Raw genomic sequence first — 8,282 nt, forward strand, 5'->3', positions numbered from 1 at the left:
GCGACTCTCTTAGGAGTAAGTGTTGTGTACAAGATGCTAGTGCTGGGCAAAAAAATCACACTTGGGAACTGCCCTAGAGACATGGCCATGCCTCCTCCCTGCTCTCTCACCTCCTGGCCTTCGGCCAGACCCGGATGGGGAGACCTACGCACCAGTGCTGGTGAGGGATCATGTCGTCGGAGCACCTCGTGAAGTCTCTCTCAGCCACTGTGTCAGGCACAGGAGGCTGGTGTTAGCCCCACTGAGCAGAGGGGAAGAGGGACTAAGTGGCTTGGGTAGGGGGATCAGGCCCAGCGGAGAGAGGAAAAGCCAAGTTCTGCCCGTGGCTACCTACAGTCCGCACCTGCTGTGGTTTCTTCCTCTCCATCCTCAGTCCTCCCTTCGCCCCTCCGGGGCCCTCTCTTCTTCGTTGCATCCCTTAAACTGGGTGTTTCAACCACAGCATTATTGACACATAGGACAGGTAATTCTCTGTCATCAGAGGGTGTCCTGTGCAACCCAGAATGTTCAGCAGGTCCCTGGTCTCTGCCCACTAGATGCCAGTCACACAAGTTGTGACAACCACACACGTCTCCAGACATTGCCACATGCCCCCAGGGCACAAAAGCCCCACCAGTCGGGAACCTCTGTCTTAGAATGACCAGCGACACTGAAAGGTGTTGGTTCAGCATACTGGGGACACTTGCGCCTGATCCCACTCCTCAGCCCTCGGTTCTCCTCAGACCCCGAAGCTACGTTTGGATCCCACGTGATCATCCCAAGTCTCTCCAGGAGGTGCCCACTTTGTTCTCAGTTTCACCTCCTCCCCAGCTGACACCAGGGTACAAATTTCTCCATAGACAAGGTAACCCTGTAATTTCCTGCCCAAACCAGGGATCCTTCTAAGAGTGAAAGGGTGCGGCGTTAATAATTACCCTGGGATGACAGATGTACCACCAAGACTGTCCTGGTCAAATGGGGACATATGGTCACCAGAACATAAGCCCCTTCTTATAAAGGAAAGGATGCACTTCCTCCTGCATCTAAAGTCTCACAAGGAGACTTTCCCGACTTCCCATTCAACCCCCGAGCCTCCAGCTTTGCTCATCCGAGTTGGGTTCACCAGATTATCCTTTGAGGAAGAGCTTACCGGGGGAGCCTAAGGAAACAGACGAGCACGAGAGTTTTGATAAAAGATCTCGACTAACCCCCGTTCGCCGCAGCGTTACAGTCACCAAAAGGTGGACGAAGCCCAAGCGTCCACTGACGAGTGAACGGATAACAAGATGAGGACGTGCGTACAATGGAATATTATTCGGGCATTAAAAGGAAGGGAATGCTGGCACCTGCTACAACATGGATGAATCTTGAAGACATGCGAAGCAAACTAAGCCAGACACGAAAGGGCAAACGCTGTATGATTCCACTCATGTGCAGGCGCCCACAGGGGTCAAAATCACAGAGAGAAAGCGGAATGGAGGTTAGTGTCAGCAGCTGGTGGTGAGTTAGTGTTTCCTGGCTATGGGGTTTCAGTTCTGCACGATGAGAAAGTTCCGGAGGCGGGTGGTAGTTGCACGACAACGTGAACATACTTAATGCTACTGAACTATATACTTAAGGACGGTCAAGATGGTGGGGCCCCCCCGGGTGGCTCAGTCGGTTAAGCGTCCGGTCACCGTCTCATGGTTCGTGAGTTCAAGCCCCGCGTCGGGCTCTGTGCTGACGGCTTGGAGCCTGGAGCCTGCTTCAGGTTCGGTGTCTCCCTCCCTCTCAGAAACAAATGAACATTAAGCAACAGAAGAGAATTTTAATGGCAAGATGATAGATTTTATGTTATGCATATTTACCACAATTAAAAACAATAATAGAAGTGATTCCAGAAAAGTGTGACAGGAGCCAGGGCTGTGTTCAGCAGGGAAATGCCAGGGACACGGCAGAAGCACGGGGGTTGGGCTTTTGGATTCCTGTCTGTCATTATTTTTGCCCCTGTCCAGCCTGGAGGGAGGACAACATAGGCCCATAGCTGCACCTGTCCTCAGAGACAAGTTCTGCTGTCTTATCTTAGGCTTGCGAGACCCCGGATATCAGGAAGAGGCTTGGATAGCATTCTCTATTTCTCAAATCCTACCCCTCTCCTCACTTACTCTCCCCCTGGCCCTCATTTAAAAAAAAAAATCACTCATCGTCCTGACCCAAACAGCTAGCAGAAATAGCAACATCCTCCTTGCGTGTTTCTGTGTAGCATCGCTGTGGTCTCCTGTTTGCAACGATTTTCTTGAGACACTATTTTTAAATCCCTGTTAGCAAAAAGGGAGACTACCTCTGTACTGCCGGCAACCTCCCCACTCCGCCCAGCCCAACCCATTGACTCTTCCAACTATGAAAAACTGAGAACAATTTGTTCTGATCTGCCACTGTGAATTATTAGAGGGAGGCCCGGCTGTCACCTTCTCAATGGGCTTTATGCAAAGAGCTCCCCCCGAGCCTGTGCCGTTCAGTGGCCAGACTGGCTTCGCCAGGGCTCGGTGCGGAATCTGCCGTAAATGGGGTTAATCTATATGATCCAGAAGATGAATACCGAAGGACTCATAAAAGCAACAGAGTGCAAGATTGGAAAACCTTGCCGCTCTCCGGCATGCTCCAAGTGAAGCTGGCCCTGGTCAGTGATTAGGAGACGCTCTGAAGCAACCTTGAGGGGCAGAGTGTAATGGGTCATGAAGTGCGTACACAATGGGATCAATTAAGAGGGTGGAGAGGCTTCCCAGATTGCTTTAGCACTCTTTATTTACCCTACAGAAGGAGCTATGAGTGAACTGAACAGCTGATGGTTCTGAATGGGACATGTATTTGTGTGTGTGTGTGTGTGTGTGTGTGTGTAAGGGTCTAGAGTCAACTTAAGATTTCAGGCAGAAGTGAGATCCCTGCTGTTGTATCTGCCAAGCCATGAAAGTCTGTCTCAAACAGCTGAAGGTCAGAGCTGGTGAGTCTGGGTAACAAATATTGGCATAGCTTTTATTTTGAGCAAAGTCAGGCCATTTCATCTTCCACCACGCTCCTTGGGAAAATATTTTCCAGGAGCCGAACTATTTCCAGACACAAAACAAAACCTGTTCATCTCGTTGGGAGTTAAAAATGGGGGAGATGGGAGTTTAGCATGTTTCCGTAAATATTCATTAATTCAACAAAATGATCCTACCACGGGCAAGGCAGTGTGCTGGAGAGCTCTGCGGATATCAAGATAAGAGCATTTTAAAATGACATATGTTTAAGAAAAAATACCTCGTGTTTAAACACCAACTGCCTTTCCCTATTTAGGACAGAGAGTAGCTAAAGGTCTGGTGTGGCAAAAGCGGGGACGTAACTTTCCTTGGGTGACAGGAATAGCTTTTCTTTTGTTTGTTTGATGTTACTTCTGCTAACTGCGTCTCTCAGAGCGAAAGTAAACATGACGGCCAGGGGAGTTTCACAAATATTTGTTCTTTGGTTAATATTAATGTATGTTCGTGTTTACTCGAATTTTCAAGTACACTCTGAATTGGTGCTCACTGGCCACAAATGGACCAGTAGTAGCAAGACAGGTAAGAGAAGGAGAGGACAGGTGCTCATTTCTTCAAATCTATTTTCACAGCCCCTAAAAGGTGTCCTGTTTCTTTTTCTGTTTTTCCATCTTTATCGCCAATATTGTTCCAACTGTTAAGGATGAAGACAGGTTCACATCTACTAAGCCCTCCTACGTAAGTGCTTTAAATTCATGTCCACTGTCGCGACCTTATTTTGTCCTCGGCCGGGATTTATCATTCCCATTCTACAGACTGAGGAAACAGGCACGAAATGAAGTCAGTAGCCGAACGTCAAATGTTTTGAGCCCGAGTCTGGCTCTGAAGCTCCCCACAGCCGTTCAAATCGATGGAAGGATACGTTTATGAATACTTTATGAAGCATCGAAAGATGGAAAATAAATCAGAAATGAGAGTTAGTTTTCCCTGGGACATTGTAAAAGTTTGTTTCTCAGGTCACTCATCACTTTAGATAGAGAATAGGGAAGGGATGGGGAAACCGAGAGAATAGGGAAGGGATGGGGAAACCGAGAACTCAAGTATCCAAAATCGCTGTCGGCTAAAGAGGAAGCGTGGCTGAAATCACAATGCTGATCGGTGGGAACATAGAAGTCAGTTGGAAATGTTTGATCTACACCCAACTTTTAGTAAACTACTCATTTGTAGCATAAATTAGAATAGATCAGCAACAAGGGCAGAGAAGGAGGGGCTCTGGAGTCACACGATCACATTCTTGGCTCCAAATGCCCTCTGCTATTAAGCTGTGTGACCTTAGGCAAACTGCTTAAACTCTCTGAGTTTCAGCATCCTCATTTATGAACTGAAAGTAACTAAGACTGACTTCAGCAGGGTTGTATGAAGTTTCTATGAAGTTTCAACAGGATAAAAGCAGGGGCACCTGGGTTGCTCAGACAGTTAAGCGTCCCGACTTCGGCTCAGGTATGATCTCACAGTTCGTGGGTTTGAGCCCCGCATCAGGCTGTGTTGACAGCCCGGAGTCTGGAGCCTGCTTCGGATTCTGTGTCTCCCTCTCTCTCTGCCTCTCCCCTGCTCGTGTTCTGTCTCTCTCTCTCTCTCTCTCTCTCTCTCAAAAATAAACACCACATTAATAAACATTAAAATCAATAGGATAAAGCACACACAAAGCACCTACCTTCGTTAGGGGTAATCAATAAGTATTAATTTCCTTCTCTTCTCCAGCCACTAGATGCGTACCATTGTTATTGAAGTGTTGGAGGCTACTTCTGAGCCTAGACTGGGAATGGTATTGATAGACTATGAAGGGTTTAGGAGACAATCCCACTGAGAAACTTACTTGAGGCAGAAAAACTGCTATCCATTTGTCTGACCAAAATAGGTCCATCTGTGACCCATATATATGTACTTGTCACCCAAATGGAGATGTGTCCATTTCTGGGTCTGTGTAACAAATATGCCACCAGATATACGTCTGCCTTCCCAGGTCAAAGAATTTGCTCCACAGAGTCCTTTCCCAAGTGTGTTCCGTAAAGCTCTAACCTCATAAATATTTCCTAAACCAAGTGAGCATTCAGCGCAACCTCTAGGTTTGGAAATCGCAACGCGCTGTATCTCTCCCCAGGACATTTTCATATACTTAACGGCACACCTATCTGACTGACCACAGAACCCTTTTCTACTTAACACATACCAATGCATTGGGTGAAACCAGTGTCCCGATAACACACACTGGAAATGCTGGCTTCAGACCAGTGGAAACCTACTGCATTTCAACAATATGAGAAGAAAGATAAAAATTTCTACTCACTTCTGACTTAACCTCTGCAACGGGAAGTAGCTCCCACTGGCTTTCTCTTTCAAAGTCATTTCCGCTTTCACGTGTGCTCACTTTAGTTTATTCGACTTAATGTTAACGAGAGGCAATTTGCTCCGGTTTCAGAACAGGAGAGCCGGACGATTATGCAGAAGAGGGAAGGGACATTGCCAAGAATAAGGAGCATTTCTGAAACCTAACATCCACCATAAGGAACAAACAAAAGACTGTGCTTGCGTCCATATGGGCAGATACTCACTTTCTGTGCTTAAAATTCCTTAAAGGCTCAATTGTCCACGTTTGGCACATCAAAGAGGATTTTACTGGGCACATCAGAAGGGTGTTCCTTTCAAAAGAGCCACAGAATCAAACGAGGACATAAAAGTGCAATTTATCACTCTGTCAAGGTTCAGCAAGGTGCTGGTCCACATGCCAGGAGCTCCTGAAACCAAGGGGAACCATCAATTCAATAATCAATGACAAGAGTCAGTATGAGCTCTGTCAACGGATTTGCCATATACTGTCAGACTCTCAACAGCTGTTGGCCAATGTCGGCCATAAAACTGGAACTTTGTGCAGGGCTGGTGCATTCAAACGTTCTGAAGCCGTCTCAGCAAAAGACTCATTCTAGTGTCTGTGTCAAAAGCCTGGGGAGAAACCGAATTCTAGGACGTCCCCCGCCCACCTGAGATTCCCGGCTCCTGCTGTCCCTACACCTTTCCCAGTTACACAATCAAACGCTAATCGAGGTACTGCTAAGAAAAGATTCTGCAGGTGTAATTAAGGTCCCAAGTCAGCTGGCCTTAGGAGACAGAGGTTATCCCGGTGGGCCTCACCTCACCACCTGAGCCCTGCGAAGCTGGGTCCAAACAGCAGAGACAGAAAAGTCAGAGATTCAAAGGATGAGGACAGATATGCCACTGCTGGCTTGAAGACGGAGGAGGTCGTGTGGCAAGGAATGTGGGCAGCCTCCTGGAGCTGAGAGTGCTCCCCCGGTTCTAATGCCCACCGAAGACACCGAATTCCACCACTGCCAAGAATCGTCGCAGACACAGAATTTTCCCCAGGGCATCCAGATGGCAACTCAGGCCAAGGGACACTTTGGTTCCAGCCTGGCGATACCCTGAGCAGAGAGCCCAGCTCCCCCCGTGCTGATCCTCTCACCTACAGGTCGGTGAACGAGCGGTTATGCTGAGCCTAAGCTTGTGTAACTCGTCACACGGTAACAGAAAAGTAACACAATACCTCCGCGTTGTCTGAAGAGCAGAGGGAGACAACTCTCAAGTGTGGGTGGGATGCAACTGCTTTCAGGATCCTCCACTGCTTTTCTAGGTCCAGTATCTCAGCTGAAGGTTGGCCATCAGAATTAAGATAAAAACATGGAAGGGGCGGAAATGTGAGTCAAGGTCACGATGTGTCACTTCACAGCCATTACGATGGCTATTAAAGTGAAGGACCGTAACAAGTGCTGGTGAGGATATAGGGAAATGGGAATCCTCACACACTGCTGGTGGGAAGGTAAAATGGTGCAGCCACTTTGGAAGACAGTCTGGCAAGTCCTTAAAAGGTTAAGCACAGAGTTACCACACGACCCAGCAATTGTACTCCTACGTATATACCCAAGAGAATTTAAAACACGTCCACATGAAAGCTTGGGCACGAATGCTCTTAGCAGCATTATTTGTAAGAGCCAAAAAGCAGAAACAACCCAAACATCAGTCAGTGGGTGAATGCGTAAATAAAGTGTTACATATCCGCACAACGGAGTATGATCCAACCGTAAAAAGGGGTGAAGTTCTGACACCTGCTACAATGTGGACGAACCTTGCAAACATGATGCCAAGTGAAAGAAGCCAGACACAAAGGCCATATAACTGTCTGAATCCATTTACGTGAAACATCCAGAATCGGCAGAGCCCCTGAGGCAGAAGGTAGATTACGCGGCCGGGGGAAGGAGAAATAGAGACTGATTGTGAATAGGTCTGGGGCTCCTTATGGGATGATGGAAATGTTCCGGAATTAGATAGTGGTAATGTTTGCAAAACATAGTGGGAATACTAAAAACCGATGAAATGTACACTTTAAAAGGGTGCATTTTATGCTATGCGAGTGACATTTCAATGAAAATTTAAAAAAATAAAATAAAAACAGAAGTGACAAAGAGCTCACAAATGGTTTTTTTTCCAGATACATCCATTCACTGTGTTTTATTCCACCCCCAGCTTTTTATTGTTAAAAGCTTCAAATGCGCAGTAAAGTTAAGAGTGAATTCCTGGTACCTCCCACCCATATTCGACAACCGCTAACGTGGTGTCATATTTGCTTTTCTGTCCCTGCACACACACGCGTGGTCTGGTTTTTTTTCCTTCGCTGGGTTGCATTTGCTTGTGTTGCCCACACCACGACTGTAAGTTTTTTGAGGGTAAATAACCTCTTTCGCGTGCCTCAACCATCTAACAATTCACGCTGGCGCAATGTCTCGTGCGTCTCCGGAGCAGTACCGTCCAGCTCTTTGCAAGCCACAGAACCCTTCCTCTGACAGACGTCTTATTCAGATGAGCTTCTGTTACCTAGAAAACTAACACTCCCGAGGATTAAATGTGGGGTACTTGGTACACAGTGAGCCATCAGCAGTGGGTATTGTTGGGTCGCCAATAAGCTAGGAGTTAGTAAAATAGCAAACGAGCAGCCTGAGCTTGGGTACAAACAACAGGTCAGAAAGTCTTTGGAAGTAAGTTAATGAAGGCAGTAAAATTCATGTCCTATGCTTATCATTGAAAGCAGAGGTGATAGATAGCTCGTTCGCTGGCTGGGAGGGGCTGCCTGGAGCTCTGGGTTGCTATGATTGATTAGTGATGTCTGCCATGGCACCGCATGTGGTCTGTTCTGAGTGGATATGCTTTTCATGTGGGATGTAGAATGAGAGTACAGCATGAAAAAACCCCGCAGAGTAG

The 8,282-nt window shown here is 47.2% G+C and overlaps 1 long non-coding RNA gene across 1 annotated transcript; it reads left to right on the forward strand.

Moving 5' to 3' along the window:
* Positions 1-2,850: 2,850 nt before the first annotated feature.
* LOC123588525 lies at positions 2,851-7,489 on the forward strand. The gene is made up of 2 exons (XR_006707895.1): positions 2,851-2,959; positions 5,455-7,489. It is a non-coding gene; the product is annotated as an uncharacterized LOC123588525 (long non-coding RNA).
* Positions 7,490-8,282: the final 793 nt, after the last annotated feature.

Source organism: Leopardus geoffroyi, chromosome D3 (genome assembly GCF_018350155.1).
Source record: "Leopardus geoffroyi isolate Oge1 chromosome D3, O.geoffroyi_Oge1_pat1.0, whole genome shotgun sequence".
In the NCBI taxonomy this organism is placed as follows: domain Eukaryota; kingdom Metazoa; phylum Chordata; class Mammalia; order Carnivora; family Felidae; genus Leopardus; species Leopardus geoffroyi.